The 18029-nt window shown below is 40.3% G+C and overlaps 1 long non-coding RNA gene across 1 annotated transcript; it reads left to right on the top strand.

Annotated features, from left to right (window-relative positions):
* The first annotated feature begins 637 nt into the window (after positions 1-637).
* On the top strand, positions 638-9200 carry LOC117952528. Its single transcript, XR_004658440.1, has 3 exons — positions 638-709; positions 8961-8965; positions 9189-9200. It is a non-coding gene; the product is annotated as an uncharacterized LOC117952528 (long non-coding RNA).
* The last annotated feature ends 8829 nt before the right edge of the window (positions 9201-18029 follow it).

Below are 18029 nucleotides of genomic sequence, written 5' to 3'. Positions count from 1 at the left end.
CCAGCTACGAATAAATAAAAAAATAAAAAAGGTAATATCAAACTACATTTAATTTGTTTCTTTTTTTTTAAATTGCAAGTCTGCTGCAATCACATGGTAGAAGTAACTACATTAACATACTGTGAATCTTTTTTTTTAATTTTCTGAATTGCACACCCCTAACTTCAACATGGGACTGCAGGGCCAGGGAACACACCCCCGGCTTTCCATTTAGTAGGAAACCGCTCTACCACATGAGCCACAGCTGAAACATCCTGTCGATATGACAGAGGTGTATGTGTGAACAAAAAAACAAGGGGACGGGGGAGCTTAAGAGAGTTCAGACCATGCCAACTTTGACCCCTTCGCTTACCTGCCCTGTAATCACTACGTCAGAATTATACAATTGAATGTATACTTAGCCAAATGAAAACACTGATTGACCCTGATGTCGCCTTGAAAAACTAAAACAGATTGCAATCAGGGTTGACCCTCCTCCAGTCCAGAGGGTGGTAATGAAGCAATCAATATTCAAGTTGTAATTACAACTGGGAAACTCTGACTTTTCTGAAAACTCTGATTCATCCAACTTAGCACTTAACAATAGAAAAGTATATTATATTATGGGGATACTGTAACATTGTTAAAGCTACAGTGTGTAGTTTCCGGGGTTGGGTACCGAAACCCGGTGCTAATATGGCACCGGTGCCTAAACGACCGGTATCTACCGGTCTGTTAGCAACAGGAGCATCGCTGCACGTGACGCTAGTTAACACTGCACAACGTTAGCCTATATCTTTAGCTGGATTACACAGGGTTAAAATGCTGACAGCTAAACTGTGTAGAGGGTGTCTGTAATTCACTGTAGAGGATTCCCACAGGAGGACGTTAAGCAGTGGGCAGCTGCCATTGTCAGAAAACAACCCAACTAGTAAGCCTTGTGCTGCATTCAAAGATAAGGAGGATTGCATGCAACAAAGTCTGATCGGACAGACATGATGCAATTCATGGTCAAGCACCACTTTCCAAGCAGAAAGTATTTAGTTAAAAGAATATATCATGATAACACTACATGTTTAAGTGGATTTCCAGTGAAAAGACATTTACTCTTCATACTGACAACACCAGCTGAATGATCTTTTTGCCAAGGGCTGCATAGCATTATGTACTGACTGTGCCAGAGCGTGACTGTAAGATCTAATATTGAATTTGCCCTTTTGGTGACAGAAAAGGCTATGCCCCTAACAATTGTAACCGTAATGATATTGCATAATTTTTAAACTTTAAACTTTGTTCGCTGTTTCCCTGGCCTTACCACATAGCATTGTAAGTCTAAGAACTTCAGAATAAAGACAGAAACTTTACACCTCTCTGGCAAGTAGCCAGTAGGAAATGGCCAAGTCATCCGTGGGGAGAAAAAGTTAAGCTGACTTTAGTGCTGCGAAGCAGAGATGTGGCTCTGGCTTCCTGGATAACGGTGACAGTTCCTGGTCCCCGTGGAGTGGGAGCGGGAGCAGGCAGAGTCTCTGAGGGAGAGGAGAGGAGGATTAGAACTCTTGAGACAGTTGATGCTAAAGTATAGTGTCTAGTACTGCATGAAGTTCATATCTTGAGCATGTGAACACTCTTTAAATGGCCTCCCAAACAACCATTTGTTAAGCATTGAAACAAATGATTAGCAATAGCAAATTCAGTCATTTATCAACCTAACGTAGAAACCAGCCTAGATATGAGCGCAGAAATCCTCTCACAACAGGCTTCATGTGGGATTCATGAGAAGTTCGTATCACACCAATCAGAGCGTACGAATGGTCATACATTGATAAATGCAGCGGCTGGAAACGATCGTAATTTAAATATCACGCTCCAATGTATTCTCGTTTTTTAGGCGTCGTCCCTTCTATTTACGACATGGCCAGATGTAATCCGGCTAAGAAGCGGCACTTTCCAGATGTGGAGATTTAAACCCTGACATCTCAGTTTAATTTGCAGTAAGGTGTGTCCTATTTGGCAGCCTAAAAACTAGTATTAGGCTGTAGGAAGAATGCGGAATAGAAAGAGGTCCCTGATGCTGTCAACAGTAGTAGATCAGACTCCAGCTGAAGTTTGTTTAATTTATACATCATTGACATACTGTATGTATACTCCTAGTTAGTAATATAGGCTTACATTGTAATTTCTTAGGACTACGTGTAGGTGTACCTATATTTAAATAAACACATGGTAGCAAAGTTTATGCAGTGTCTTTTATTTTGGGTTACTTGTGGGGGTTGGGAGAGCTGTTATGTCCAGAGAGGCTGGAAAAACAAGCCAAAATATGTCGGTCAATGGCAGAAAGAATCCTTCCCTTGAGGCCATTAACGGCTTTAAAAGACAAACAAAAACCTTAAGAATTAATAAAAATGTTGTGCATCATCATGTTTCCTGTAATGAATATCTTAACCAAACATTACACTGTACCTTTTAAAAGTGAGGCATAATATCCTGTCTCCTTCGTATAGCCCCAGTTGGGGCTGTATTGGACACCAGGGTCCCCCGCCCATACGCCCGTCCCACGCCTGTTTTAGGTTGTGCAAAAGTTTCATAAATGAGGGTCTATATCTCTAAACCTATTTTTTATAATTTTCATGGCATTTGGAATCCCCCATTAAACATGAGACACATCAATCATGCTTTAACTGCTCTTTCTACCTCAACCTTTTTTTTTGTTATTGCTTAAGCACTATTTTGAAAGCAGGGACCGGCTTTTCAAAACACCACACACAATTAGCACAATCACACACCCAATGAGCAGAACACCTCAGACCATTTGCAAAATAAAACACTTATGCAAAAACTATACACTCATTTACAAAAAACGTATTTTTGTACCATATGAAACACACACATTTAATTTTTACTTAATTCTGTTTGACCCGGTCACACACTGCCATCGCTAACCTAACAAACTTTTAGCAATTCTACATCTCAGTGATTAGAGCACCGACAATGAAGTACACAGAGAAAGTGCAAATACACAATAAGTTCACCAAACACTACACAAGATCAATGCTGCATACTGAGTAAAATATCAATTATTTCTCTCCATATAGAAATAAGTCAACATGTTAACATGTAGAAAAACCACAAAATGTGCCCTAGTTCTCAAACAACAGACAAACATACAGTTTTTTCCTATTGCTAACACACAATTTTGCAAAGTAGTCTGGTTTCATCAAAATACGTAATACAGTTCACAAAACCACACACCCAAACTACAAAGTACCTCATACATCCTGCAAAATGAAGCACTGCAACCGAAACTAAACATTGCATTATCAAAATCAAACTTACTGCACACTGCTGGGCACAATGAAAATTACCCCCTCTTTAGTATGCTTTGCACAGAAATATTTATAGATACACACACGTGCAGTACAGAAAATACTAGACTATTATCTCTTCGCCTATCTGGATATGGCAAAAGAGAAGTTCTTCAACATCACGACGATATTGGCACCACAACATGGGAAGAACAGTCTTAAATGTCCAATCCATCAATGCACAGGTGGGGCGCCGACTTTGTGACAGGCGTCCTCCATGGCCTGAATGAGGGGTATCTGAGCCTGGGGCCGCAGCCATGCAGAGAAAAACTCTTTGTAGTTGGTTGGAGGTGTAGTTCTGTAAACTGTGGATGGTGTTGAAACCAGTTCTGGACAAGAGCAGGGTGGTGGAATGACACATTGTCCCAGATGACAATGTATTGCATCTGTTACATTTGGTCAACTGCTGGATTCCCCCTTTCTCATTCTTCTTCTTCTGTCTTCTTCCATTTTGGTTGAAGGCAGGTGAACTTACCTGCTGCATTTTATACAGTGGTTAAACTTGATTGGTTCTACAATGAAGCAATCATGTTTGCACACCTGGTGGCTATGTTCAACCAATTGGTTCATGGGTGTGTTCATTTGAAAGTCTTTACTTTGAAATGCAAGGAACATCATGATACATTTCTGTGTCAAAATTCATACAAGTGTGTTCAGGGTTGTGCAAATCACAGTGTGTATTGTTTTGCAAAAAGTTTGAAGCTGACAGTTTGCCTGCTGTTGTGCAAATCTAGGCCGGTGTTCTGCTCCTTGAAGCAGTGTTTTGGTAATTGTGGGAAAGTTTTAATTTCAGTGTGTAAGCAATTGTAAAAAACTGTAAAGATAAAAAATGACTTACCGAGACTTTTCTGCTCAGCTTGTTAGCTAGCTTTCCTTGACCCTGGGCAATTTATGAGATAGGCGCCCCAATAGGCCCGGCTCAGGGTCTCCTGTGCCTGTCTACCTGCCATCTCACGCATGAGTGTCCCTACGTGATTCCTCGCTAGATCTGTTCCCCTGAGTGGCCCTGACAGGTCATTTTTCACAGCAAGCCACTTGACTGTCAGCTGGAAATCAATTGGAGAAGACGTTGGCTGCCTCATGGCCTGGTGACACATGCTCCAGAACAACTCAGTGTGTTCCGTGTTTTATCAAGGGCTGTCCAGTCTGTTGGCAACCAGTGACTACCTGTAGAGTCAGGTATAGCATTGAAGAGTCAGGTATAGCATAACTATCAGGCCTGTGTGTGTGTGTGTGTGTGTGTGTGTGTGTGTATGTGTCTTGACTTGCAGCCAAGGAGACATGTTAAACCATATTTTGAGAAAAGAATATGATCGTTTCAGGAGAGGATTACGAACAGAGACATGAAGAGAGAGATGTTGTGGCAGGAACACTGCCAGGAAGCAAATTAGACATAAACTGACATTTATGCAGTGCGGTAAACACCTGGTTAAGACAGAGAGGTGCATATTCAAAACTGTAGGAAAGGCAGAAGTGTTGCATTGTCATAAAAGGAAACCATTTTATGTGAGACTTCAGCTGTGGGTGTATTAAACACATCATTTTCCATTCTCAGACAGCCCACTGAGAAATGGAATGAACCATTACATCCTGAGAGACAAAACTCCACACCCTCTACAAGCAGTAACACAATATCACTATGCTGCTACAGTCACACAGATCATTGTAACTCAGTAAAGTGCCTTGGGTTTTGTGGACAGTGCTTCTGGCTTCCTATGAATATCCCCTTTGCTCAGGTTAATATAGTCCTGGGAGCTGAATTTGTGATTGTTGTGGAGCCTCTTTGGCTGCCACAAACGTACATGCCAGTTAACAATTCACCATTTTTTTACTTGATAGAATCTGCCAGCAATTCCGCCTGCACGTGAGAAGACTGCTTTTTGTGTTTTGTCAAGGACCCATTACTAAGAAAAACATTATTTGGTCTTCTAGAGCAGCACCGTGGTGCCTGCCTTTGTAGATGGTCTGCACACTAGAGACAAATATTCTCAACACTTGGTTTGTTGCAGTATTCTCCGAAACACCGGTTTGTGTAGTAAGTAAAGGAAGTAAAAGAAAGCCGGTTGCTTGGTAGCAAATTTATGAATCCTACTATGGCCACACCAAGACCTGCGCTTCAATAGCATTCACACACTGATATTGGCTGGGTGTCCATGATCTGTGTTACCGGCACCAGACCTAGGGGGAATCTGGACAGGCAGCAATGGCTAAAAAGTTTAGTAAGTACTGTGTAGCTTAAGAAAACTGGGAAATCAATAGAGAGCACAGAGATGTTAGTTTGTTGCTCACGGCAAAGCTCGTTTTATTTCTGAAACAATTGCATACAGTTCCGATACAATCTCTACTGTACTCAAACTCTACTGTTACTGTACTGTAACTCTCTGACAATAGTGCATTTTAAAATGATAATCAGTGTTTAAAAATTAAATAATTGTTGTAATCCACTGATGATAAATAACATGAAACTGTCTGACAGAAAATAAATCCAAATAAATTCAAATGATTTTACACATTTTACACATACAAAGACCTGACTTAATTTAAAATATTAAAAGATACCAAAATAATATAATTTCACATTCACTGGACAATGACACAGATAACCAATGCTATCTTGCTAACCCCATTTTAACCGTAGCATAATACACACCCATACAACATACTTAGACGTTTTCTCACACACGTGCACTCAATATCAACGCCCGACAATATGACATTGCCATGTTACTGGATGACAGGAAATGTAAAACTAGCTTAAAACAGTATTTACCATCACCATTTACTCAATACCGGCTGGCTAATGCGCTGAACAAGTTCATATTTTTTTTACAATACAAGATGCTAATACTGATACAGTGATGGGCAAATGAAGCTTCCTGAACCAGTGTCTTTTTTCTCTGAGCCCACTAGATGGCGCCCTCTGTTCCACAATTGGTTGAGAATATAGTAAACTGCAATGCCTTAGGCCTTTCTCTTAAAACCAAGAGCGCCATCTAGTGGGATCAGAAAATAAAGACACTGGTTCACGGAGATTCATTTGGCCATCACTAGCTAATCCACACGTCCATTATAAACATTTACAGTCTGCAAAACATTACATTTTTCTACTCTAATCATTAATGTGACTTTTTATCTCCAAATACAAATTGCTGTCTACCTTTAATGCTGCAAGAACACTCTTTCCATTAAGCTGTTTTTTTTAGCTTTGACAAAACAGTCATGTTTTTCACACTCTCCAGCAAAATGTTTTTTTCTTTTACCAGTTTGACTTCCTGTGTTCTGTACATGAAGAATCATACAGATGTTTGTAGAGGCGAACCCGCTCGGCCAGTCCTCCCAGCCGACCTTGTTGAACTGGAAGGGCCGAGTGCAATGAGTGTAGAGAAATTCTGAGGTGCAGGACCACATGGCGCGACAACTTGTGGAGACTTTGTGCTGGAAACAACATCTGTAGTGACGTTATGGCTTGCACACCTCACTGCTGGAACACCGCGGCTACCAAAAACCTAGGTTAAGCCGGCCTCAGACTACAGGAGTCGGCCAATTCATCCCCAATTCACTCCTTCCGATAATCTGAGAAGAAATCTGGTCCAGGTCCAGGGGTTGGTTAGCCCTGATCATCTCCATTGACGAGTGTTAACTTCCTTGAAGGCAGCTAAGATTAAGATTAATGTACTCTTTATTTAATAGTCCCACAAGGGGAAATTACAATTTACCCAGCAAAGATTGTTCTTGCTCGGGCTTTACCTTCTAGATATTTGCCAGCGTTGCCACAATGGACCGAATTCCATTAGTACGGAACTCAGTACGTCATCATTCTCAGCCACTCCCTCTGTTTGCTGATTGGACCGCCAAATATTTGACCGGAGAAAACATGCGGATATACCGCAAACCCAGACGATACTGAAAGCAGATGAAAATTGAGAGGAAGTACGTAGGAGGGCGGAGCCAAATTAGGGTTTGGTACCAAAATTACAGCCAAGACTATCAATCTTAAACTTCCTGAAATGTTCGTAACAACATCTAATTTCAAACATCTTTGATATTTAGCAGTTAAAATGTTGGATTATTAGTTGTATTATTATGAAGATGCTTATGTACGTACTTTCCAATGAGCCAATGAGAGTTGAGAGAGTTGTCACACTTTGTCAGTCTCTATTTTATTTTTTACATCTGCTTCCCTACCAGATCACGAGAGAGATCACAACAGTCGGCACTGCTCCCTCCGGCACCATAATCGTATTATTATTTTCAAATCTTGTAATGCATGCATATTTGAGATCAGAGAGAAAAACATCCATGAAGATTGTCCTTATGTGTGTGTTGCAACCTGATTTCTAAATCTGTTTTGGATTTCCTGTAGTCTGAGCCTTGCTTTAGCAACGGGTCAGTTCAATCTAGAATACATCTTTTAACGTTTTATCATTTTCACAAGCTTTATTTACCAGTTATATTAACTACACCACAACTGTAAAGTGGAGAGAGAGGGAGAGAGCGAGAAAGAGATGGTTGAACACTACCCGTAACCACAACACCAGATACTGACTGGTTTTCGGATCTCTCCCAGACCCCCCCCAATACAGTAAAACTGCACATTTTAAAGCCTTTTAATTGAGGCCAGCCTAAGGCACACCTATGCAATAATCACACTGTCTAATCAGCATCTTGATATGCCATACCTGTGAGGTGGATGGATTATCTCGGCAAAGAAGAGGTGCTCACTAACACAGATTTAGACAGTTATGTGAATAATATTTGAGAGAAATTAGCCTTTTGTGTACATAGAAAAAGTCTTAGATCTTTGAGTTCAGCTCAAGAAAAATGGAGGAAACAACAAAAGTGTTGCGTTCATAATTTTGTTCGGTATACATTGACTGTGAGCCTGCAAGGCCATTTGCTCAGTCCTGGCAAGTTGCTGCTGAGAAATGAAATCTGTAAAGCGACCGTGTGCCTGAAGCAGTAAAGGTTTTTATGCCACACCAGTGCCTTTGTCACAGAAGTTTGGATGTTATTGATGTGATGCACTTTATAGCTTATTTTTAGTATGGACTTGTGCGTGTGTGCGTGTATGCCTGTATGTGTGCGTGCCTGTGTCTTTGTGTTACACCGAGAGAAGTATTTCTGTGTGAGCCATAATTTGACCGAGAATAATGCCCCACAGATGAATCAATTAGATGGAGGTTTGCATTGGCCTTTACTTGGCTCAGACCATTGGCAACAGCTCAGTCTCTAGTCAAATTGAATGAGCAATGTGGTCCTTCTGTCATTAGTAACTGTATTGCAGATGAAACAAGTATTAGTATATGGATGACAGGGGTATATCTGTGCTTAAAACTGAAGCTATACATTGTAGAAGAAGCAGGGTTTTGGATGTTTGAAGCCTTCAATTTGGTTACACACAAATTCAAATGTAAGCAGAATTTGCCTCAACATCTCAGCTCAGTGATATCGTAGGATAAACATACTCAAGTATTATTTATAAACAGACCGTCAAATTAATTCTAAATTACATCAGAAAAATCATGAAGTTTCTTTTAAACGTATTATTTAATGAGTGTTAAATAAACTGAGTGATGCAAGTTTGTAGAGTTGCATTATAGGCTTTACTTTGGTTGATAGCACCAGTGTTTACACTAACATAGAAACAGGTTCCATGTGTTACATAGCCACTGTAATACCTACATTGTGTGTATGTGGAGGTTAAGAAAGCTACAGAAGTGTTTTGTAAGTAAGTCTCCCACCCCTGGCATTCTGTAGGCTCTTTATGAATGTTTCTGTTTTCTATTAAAGCTCCTTTACTCCCCACATGGATTGCAAGCAGTAATCTATTTTACATCCCCTCATAAGATTTGCAACGCATTACTCTGTCCAACAAAGCTGACTGTAATTTTGTACAGAACACGTTAATGGAGACACAGCACACACTGTGATTCAATGCTTGTTTCTTAGCCAAGGAATAAAGCAATTTACAGCAAACCCACTTAATTGCACTTAATTGCCACATGCCAAGATGGCCTGAATGACAAATACAATGTGTGGAGTGTGTTTGGATAATTTATCTTTGGGCTTAGTTAGTCACTGTTAAATGAAGTCCATGATCAGTCGCTTTCAGAATATTGTTTATATTGTACATGTCCTCCCTTTCTTTACATTATAATTTAGACACTTGAGAGATGTTATACATTTGAATTTATATGTATTCACTTGGTATGAGAGGAAATGGATTGGTGAGTCTGGGGGATGATTGCTTAAGTTTGTGTTTAATTGGTTTACATCTTTAACTGGGTAAACCCCTGCCACTCTGCCGGCGATTTGATTTCACCTTGCAGCTCTGTCTGGAAACCTGCACGTTTAATTCTCCTGCCTCAGTTAACAATTTTGCGGGAACCAATCACAAACAACTACGCACGCTATTGGTGGGTTTAACACGATGACGATAGAGAAGCGACCAAGCAGCTTCTTGTTTACATTCAAGATGGCGGCCACCGAACGCCACCGAAGCACAGCAACCCGTTGATGTCGCTTCTAAGTCACCTGGATCGTTGGTCTGATTGGTTGAAGAGCTATCCAATTACGTACAGAGATCGGATCAATCTCACACACACACAACATGGAGAAATGCGCTCCCTCGGCCTCTCTCTCTCTTGCTCTCTCTCTCTCTCTCTCTTTCTCTCTCTCTCTCTCGCTCCCGCTCCGTCAGGCAGTCAATCGGGTCTGCGGATCTGTTCCGTTAACGTTTAGGGTTCAGCTTCAGGTTAGTTTTTAACTTCGGTTTATAGTAGCCTACTTACATAGTAAGCAGTACATTTCTGGTGAACGTGGGTTTAAGACATGCTGCTCGGTTTAAATGCAACTCCCGTCGCGTCTCTGCCATCGGAGATTTTTTTTTTTTTTTACTGTCAGCTTAAAATTGCAGCCTTTACTACACCAAGCATATTGCAATATGCTTGGTGTAGTTAGACTCCAGGTTGCTCCGGGCCTTTCCGTGTGGAGTTTTCATGTTCTCCCCGTGTATGTGTGGGTTTCCTCCCAGTGTTCCGGTTTCCTCCCACCATAAAGACATGCCTGCTAGGTAACTAGGACTAGTTTTAGCCGGCTGGCTAACACTGGTGCCTTTTTTGTCTCTTAAAAAGCATTACTAAATTATCTGAATAATTTTAAAATCACTACAGCTTTTATTTGTAGTAAGCATGTGGTCCATGTTCCAGATTTGAGGAGGTTAAAACTTAGTTATCCTGCTTCATACAGACAAGCCCCAGGTCCAAGCTGTAAATAGTAAAAGCTATTCATTTGATAAAGATGAATTATTTATTCTTAATTAAGTTTTTAAAATATTGTATATGACAGCAGTCGTAAGGGAAATGGGCTTTAATATTTCAATGTCATGGACACCCACTTCTTAAATTGCCTGATTTGTAACTTGAAGCGGCTACATGGAGGCTTAATATCACCTCATCGTATGATAATCACTGGTCGCTATGTGTGAGGATTTTGCATCGTCTCCCCTTATTTCTTCCTAAATTACAAAGTAAAAGAAACGGCTGATGATATTCTGTCAACACATAACACAAAAAGACCAAAACAAATGGCGAACAAGTTTTTCCACAGCCTGATATAGCTTATTCTGTTTTGCCATGGAGCTCCATTACTATTCATTGAAAGTCGGACCAACACAGTGTTGGTCTTTTTATGGGATGTGTTGACAATAAGAAAGCACAGATTGTGGCCTTAAAAAGACAGATGGAGACTGAAAACAAGAAGACTCTCTCAACTAATATTGTCATCTCATTGAGACGGATGCTGGGCAGCACACTCTCTCCGTTGGCAGAGAAAATTAATACAGGTCATATGAAACTATTTTTTAAAGAAGGTTATGGACAGGCCTGTAACAGTGTCACAGATGACGCAGAACGGCTGTGGATCGGCTTCGTGCTCCGCTGTCCGTCAACACCCACCAGGTCCGGATTTGTTGCGGAACGGCTAGGGCCATGACTGACAGCTGAAGTCTCGAGGACCCACGAGATCTCGCAAATTCACGTTAAATAGAACCACAAAAACAACAGTTTGTTTCCATCTAGAGCAGTAGAGAGGAAACAACTCTGTGCTGTGTTTCAAGGTGTAGTGCAGCGAATTATGATCCGCCGTGAGCACGGTCTATTTTACTCTGAAAATTAAACAAACATTTTATTTTGTTTCTGTTCGTGACTTTTTGTCTTGCACTATCTGCCTTGTGCTGAGTTGCTGCGGAGCTCTCCGGCGTCCGGCAAATATACTGTAGAAGCTCTGCATATCTGCTCCGGAGGGCTAGGGATTGCCGGAGCTAGGACAGAGTCGGGACGCAGCTGTTCCGCAGTCATTGGAAATACACACATTGACTTTAACAAAAACCAAATGACTCCGCAACCGGTGGAAATCGGGAGTTAGCCTTTCTGCCTGCGTCGGCTGTCCAACAATCTGGGCAAAACACAGGTCTTGCTATTCATTTTGAATGGGTAGTGTGTTTAGTCTGCGGAGTGGGTTGAATGAAACAATGAGATGGCAATAAGATTAAAGTCAGTTAGCTCTTGGAGAAACACAAGCCCACGTCCCACGCTAGTGGCCAATCATGTAACCTGCGATCAGACTTGTCGGCGTGTTTGGAGCTATGGATTGAGGCAGTGTGAGAATCCCGTACGCCAAACAGGAAACATCACTGCCTCTATCGCTGCCACAAGAATGTCTCAATCCTCGTGTTGTCTTTTTGAAATATCTAACTAAAATTTCCAGGTTGGCGGACCTGGAAATTTTAGTTTTTCTGATTTTCCAAAATTTAAAAGGAAAAACCTTATCAAGGTTATGGCGTTCTTTTTTTGAGTCTTTTGTGTCTTCCCCTGCAATGTTTTTGTCACTTTTGACATTTTTCTTTACATTTTTTTTTTAAGTTTGTTTACCATTTGTTTTTTCTCCAAATGCTATAAAATTGACAAAAAAACACACATATTCAATGAAAGTAGTGAACTGATTATTTAACTTGTGAGGAGGGTTGTTGGGAACCATCCATGCACTGAACTTCCCGGGAATTTGTTTAACAGCTGCATGTTCCCTGCAAAAACGCCATGTCTCACTTGTCTCTTTTCTTTCTTTTTAGTCCTGTGAAACAAAGCTGCCTTCAAGTGCGGTTGGAAACGTCGAGATCTATAAATGATCTGCAGAAAACAGTAGGCTAATTGAGAAATATAAAGTCTACCTGGCTTTGTTGAGGGGTTTAGGAAAATAAAAGGATGTCACACAATTGGGCTGTTTCATTTACACTCTCTTCCACCTCGGCAAATCACCAAATCACTTATTTTGGTGGGAAAGCCCACTTATCAATCAGACAGATAATATACCCACTTATCAATCAGACAGATAATATACACGGTCCACTGCAGAACATGCTTTACGCTGTAAGTGACATGCTTTACGCTGTAAGTGACTTCAGCAAAAGTTAAAGACGTTCTTTTATCACTAGCTTTAAGCTTGTATTGGTCAAGGTTAAAGGTAAACCTGTAGGGATTGTGTGCTCCTCTTTGCAGCGTGTAGAATGGTTACTCTCTACCTTTTATGAATAAATGATAGGGGGCACTTAGAGCTGTGGCTGCAGGTGGAAACAACACAGCTTTCTGTTCATTTTCTGACCTCGACATGCACAAAGGCCATCAACGAAGCAATATGATGGTGCACAACCACAGAAGATGAAATACTTTATTCACTCAAACTCAGCATATGCAACCAATTTTTCCTGTTTTTCTCAGGTCAGGTTAGTAACATAAAATTAATTCCTTATGTAAACATTAATTCACTCTATTAATGATGAGTTTTATAATAATAATAATAATATTAATAATGTTTACTTTATTTATTTTTTACTTTATTATCACAATTTACACTCTGTTGTTATTACACACATTACACACAGGCCTGAATGTGAGGATGTTCACCTATACATGCACTAAAGAGATGTCTGAGTGAGGGGGCTGCCCATAGAAAGATGCCCCGAAAGGTGTTATATTATCATCCAGCTCTGAGAAATAGAGTTTAATTTCTTTTTACCATTGAAGATAATGCATGTAACCCTTGGGGCATGTTATTCACATCCCTAATAAAAGAAAAAAGGTTTAATAGTTCCTACAAATGCATTAACATGATGAACACAATTATTGTACAATGTGTCCTGTTTAAATGCTGTACACCCTGCAGATAGAGCAGATCTCACCTTAAAATGTGCAGTATACCAAACTCAGCACTCCACCGTGCAATAGGTTAGGGTTAGACTGTGGTTTTATACTGAGACGACAGCTCTATCAAACTATACAAAATTTAGACTAAGTGAATTGAAGACGATACTTCAGTTTTGGTTTTTTTCAGAAATTAGTACACATGACAAATTCATAGATAGTTCCACGGAATGACTGAACCACTTGAAAAACTGGTAGAGCGCTCTTGAGAAAGTGAAAAGGTGGCCGTGCTTCTACCAGCGGAATCATTTGGCCTTAGCTGTCGAGGAAGATTGAAGCATGCAGCAACACAAATGTTCTAGAAGTCAACAACCATCTGCATATCCGTTTTATAAAAACACATTTGGGCCATTCATGAGGTCTTGACCCCACGGGAGGATTAAGGGGCAAAGGTTTGCTTTATTGTTACCTCGCTCACATTGAGAGAAAAAAACACCAAACATATATATATATATATATATATATATTACAAATGCTCAATCCTAGTAATGACAGGGATGATAGCTCAAGAGCAGTTTGCAATGAAAAGGAAGGAAGTGGAAATGAGGACAATGCAGTCGGGAAAATGGACCAACAATCCTACTCTGTGAGCTGAACTATCTATCATTAGTAGAGACATAAGATATCTCCAACAAGAACTCAGAAATAAGTTTAGCTTTCAAAGACAAATTTAAAATCAAGATCAAATTATACATTTCTATTCTTAGAGAACACAATGGGCCTTTTCCAATTCTCAAATGTGTACCTCCTCGACTCCTCAATATTCCGGCTTGTGAAAACAACTGAAAAAAAAAACGGAAATCATTCTCAGCGCGTCATGTTGAAGGATGTCCCCATTCCTAACATGCACATCGAGGAGTGAGGATTGAGCATCGAGGAGGCGTTATAATCGAGGATGCACTGATGTATCCTCTGCTGAAGACTTTTCACCTGCGGCATGTAAACAACATGCCTGCCAGAGAGAATGGAGGAGAGAGAGAGACAGAGAGAGATAATATCCGCGGCTCCTTGGTTTATTTACTTTAGTGATTGGACTGGTCAGATAATACAAATTAACATTCTGATTAATAGCACGTGGGTGAAATAATAAACAAAATACGGAATGGAAATGGAAAACAAAATAACGTTTTCTAAAATATCAGACATATCAGAACTGTTGTCGGACACACAGCTTTATTTGTATGTGCCTCTGAGAGACGCTCGAGGAACAGCTGCTTACCTTCATTAGGATTATTTCTGTTTCCTCTGTCAAGTTTACAGTTAGTTTTGCTGCTTCGCTGTCCAACGATCTCAGCTGCAGTGACATATCTGCGCAGAAAGGTTTACAAGCAGCAATCTTATCATTAAAGTAGGCTAAATCCTCATAAAAAAAAACACTCATGGGCTACATTCATACAATACATCACCTAAAAAACAACGGAGCTTACAGGGACAGGGACAGTTAAACGTCCATGCAAGTCTCTAAACAGAGGAAATAATTCATTCAGATGGGTGGAAGATTTTAAGCTTACAGGCAGATTTGGATGAAGAGCCAATTCACGCATTAATAATCAAGCTCTAAAAAACAGAACTTAAGGAGCCAGTCCACAGATCCAACACACACACAGAGCCCTCAATTTAGCAAATTAGTTGGAACCATGAAAAGGAAATCAGAAATTACTGTATATAGATGAAAATAACGACAAGTTGACCTAACCATCATTTTAGATGACCAGCAGGTGGGCATTTGTGCAAATAATGTGCAAATGTGTAATAATATGCATTATTACTGTATTACTCAAGTCACCTTGCAACAATTACAAGGGATGAGAAAAACAAGGTAATGCATTCGTTGAAGAATAAATCCCCAGGGAGGGATGGCAACCCTACAGATGTTTAAGGAGAAACCGGTGTGATTACTCCAGATCTCTTTTAACTGGACCCTCAAATGAGTAAGAATACACCACCATGGGCAGGAGCAATGTATTTAGTCATTCGGTAAGGATCATGACAGGTGTACAAGCTGTTGACAAATTTCAATACTAAATGTCTATTACAGATTGTATCCTGACAGTTGTGGTGTCCTAGCTGTACTGTTAAGTCACAAGAGATGCTTATCTATACGCTGTATCGTTGTTACTTACCTATCAAGAATAATTTCCTTTCCTTACCCTGTTTGAGAAGATACAGTGAGGAAAATAAGTATTTGAACACCCTGCTATTTTGCAAGTTCTCACACTTAGAAATCATGGAGGGGTCTGAAAATGTCATCGTAGGTGCATATCCACTATGAAAGACATAATCTAAAAAAAAAATCCAGATATCACAATGTATGATTTTTTGACTATTTATTTTTATGATACAGCTGCAAATAAGTATTTGAACACCTGTCTATCTGTTAGAATTCTTACCCTCAAAGACCTGTTACTCTGCCTTCAAAATGTCCACCTCCACTCCATTCATTTTCCTAAATTAGAGGCACATGTTTGAGGTTGTTAGCTGCATAAAGACGCCTGTCCACCCCATACAGTCAGTAAGAATCCAGTTACTAACATGGCCAAGACCAAAGAACTGTCCAAAGACACTAGAGACAAAATTGTACACCTCCACAAGGCTGGAAAGGGCTACGGGGAAATTGCCAAGCAGCTTGGTGAAAAAATGTCCACTGTTGGAGCAATCATTAGAATGCGGAAGAAGCTAAACATGACTGTCATCTCCCTCGGACTGGGGCTCCATGCAAGATCTCAGCTCGTGGGGTCTCAATGATCCTAAGAAGGGTGAGAAATCAGCCCAGAACTACACAGGAGGAGCTGGTCAATGACCTGAAAAGAGCTGGGACCACCATTTCCAAGGTTACTGTTAGTATTACACTAAGACGTCATGGTTTGAAATCATGCATGGCACGGAAGGTTCCCACTGTTTAAACCAGCACATGTCAGGGCCCGTCTTAAGTTTGCCAATGACCATTTGGATGATCCAGAGGAGTCATGGGAGGAAGTCATGTGGTCAGATGAGTCCAAACTCAGAACTTTCTGGTCATAATTCCACTAACCGTGTTTGGAGGAAGAAGAGTGATGAGTACCATCCCAAGAACACCATCCCTACTGTGAAGCATGGGGGTGATACCATCATGCTTAGGGGGTGTTTTTCTGCACATGGGACAGGGCGACTGCACTGTATTAAGGAGAGGAGGAGCCGGGCCATGTATTGGCACACAGCCAGGATAACCAAGGAGGGGCTCTGTAAGAAGCATATCAAGGTTCTGGCGTGGCCTAGCCAGTCTCCAGACCTAAACCCAATAGAGAATCTTTGGAGGAAGCTCAAACTCTGTGTTTCTCAGCGACAGCCCAGAAACCTGACTGATCTAGAGAAGATCTGTGTAGGGGAGTGGGCCAAAATCCCTTCTGCAGTATGTGCAAACCTGGTGAAAAACTACACCATGTTTGACCTCTGGAATAGCAGAAAAAGGCTACTGTACCAAATATAAACATTGATTTTCTCAGGTGGTCAAATACTTATTTGCAGCTGCATCACACAAATAAATAGTTAAAAATCATAAATTGTGATTTCTTTTTTTTTTTTAGATTATGTCTCTCACAGTGGACGTGCACCTATGATGACAATTTCAGACCCCTCCATGATTTCTAAGTGGGAGAACTTGCAAAATAGCAAGCTGTTCAAACACATATTTTCCTCACTGTATCTGCTAATGAGGGATGTTCCAGCAGGAGGCTCTTTTAAATTGAGTTCTGAGTCAAAGCATGTTCAACAGGATGACAACACATAAACCGGAAAAGTTGAAGAGAGCCATAGAAATGTGAGCAGTGTTGTAATGTAAGGAAGTACAAATACTTTGCTACTGTACCTAAGTAGAATTTTCACATAATTATATTTCACATATATTTACTTTGTTACTACAAAATAAAATCAGTCGAAATTTGCAACACTAGAAAAAAGGCAGGTTTGGCAAATCATTGCTCCTAAATAGCCAGGATAATGCACCCTCCATTCCAGTTGATGACTTCATGTCTGTTTGTTGCCAAGCAGCAAAAAAATTAAAAATAATAAAAACATAGGCCAAAAATAAAGAAGAAGAGGAGGGAGGATGATGACTGAGAGTTTCATGGAAGCACCTGGTGCAGGCTCTGCTGCCATGGTAACAGAGGATGAGCACCCCGACGACAGTGGGGATGAAAATAATGTTACACACTTTAGACCATAAAGTTTATAATCAAAGTTTTTTTACTTCTTACTGAAGTCCATTTAATATCAGAAAATTATTCAAAATACTTAAGTACAGCAAATATTACATTAATTTAAGACTTTTACTCAAGTAACATTCTAAGGAGACTTCTACCAAACTCATTTTCTGATAAGATACTTGTACTTTTACTTAAAGCAGTGCTTGCAAGTACTTTATACAAGATTGCCTGTGAGAGTAACTTGCAAATAT

This window comes from Etheostoma cragini, chromosome 11 (assembly GCF_013103735.1).
Source record: "Etheostoma cragini isolate CJK2018 chromosome 11, CSU_Ecrag_1.0, whole genome shotgun sequence".
NCBI lineage: Eukaryota > Metazoa > Chordata > Actinopteri > Perciformes > Percidae > Etheostoma > Etheostoma cragini.
Note: the sequence above shows the minus strand (reverse complement) of the source record. Positions and strands in the feature narration are given on the sequence as shown.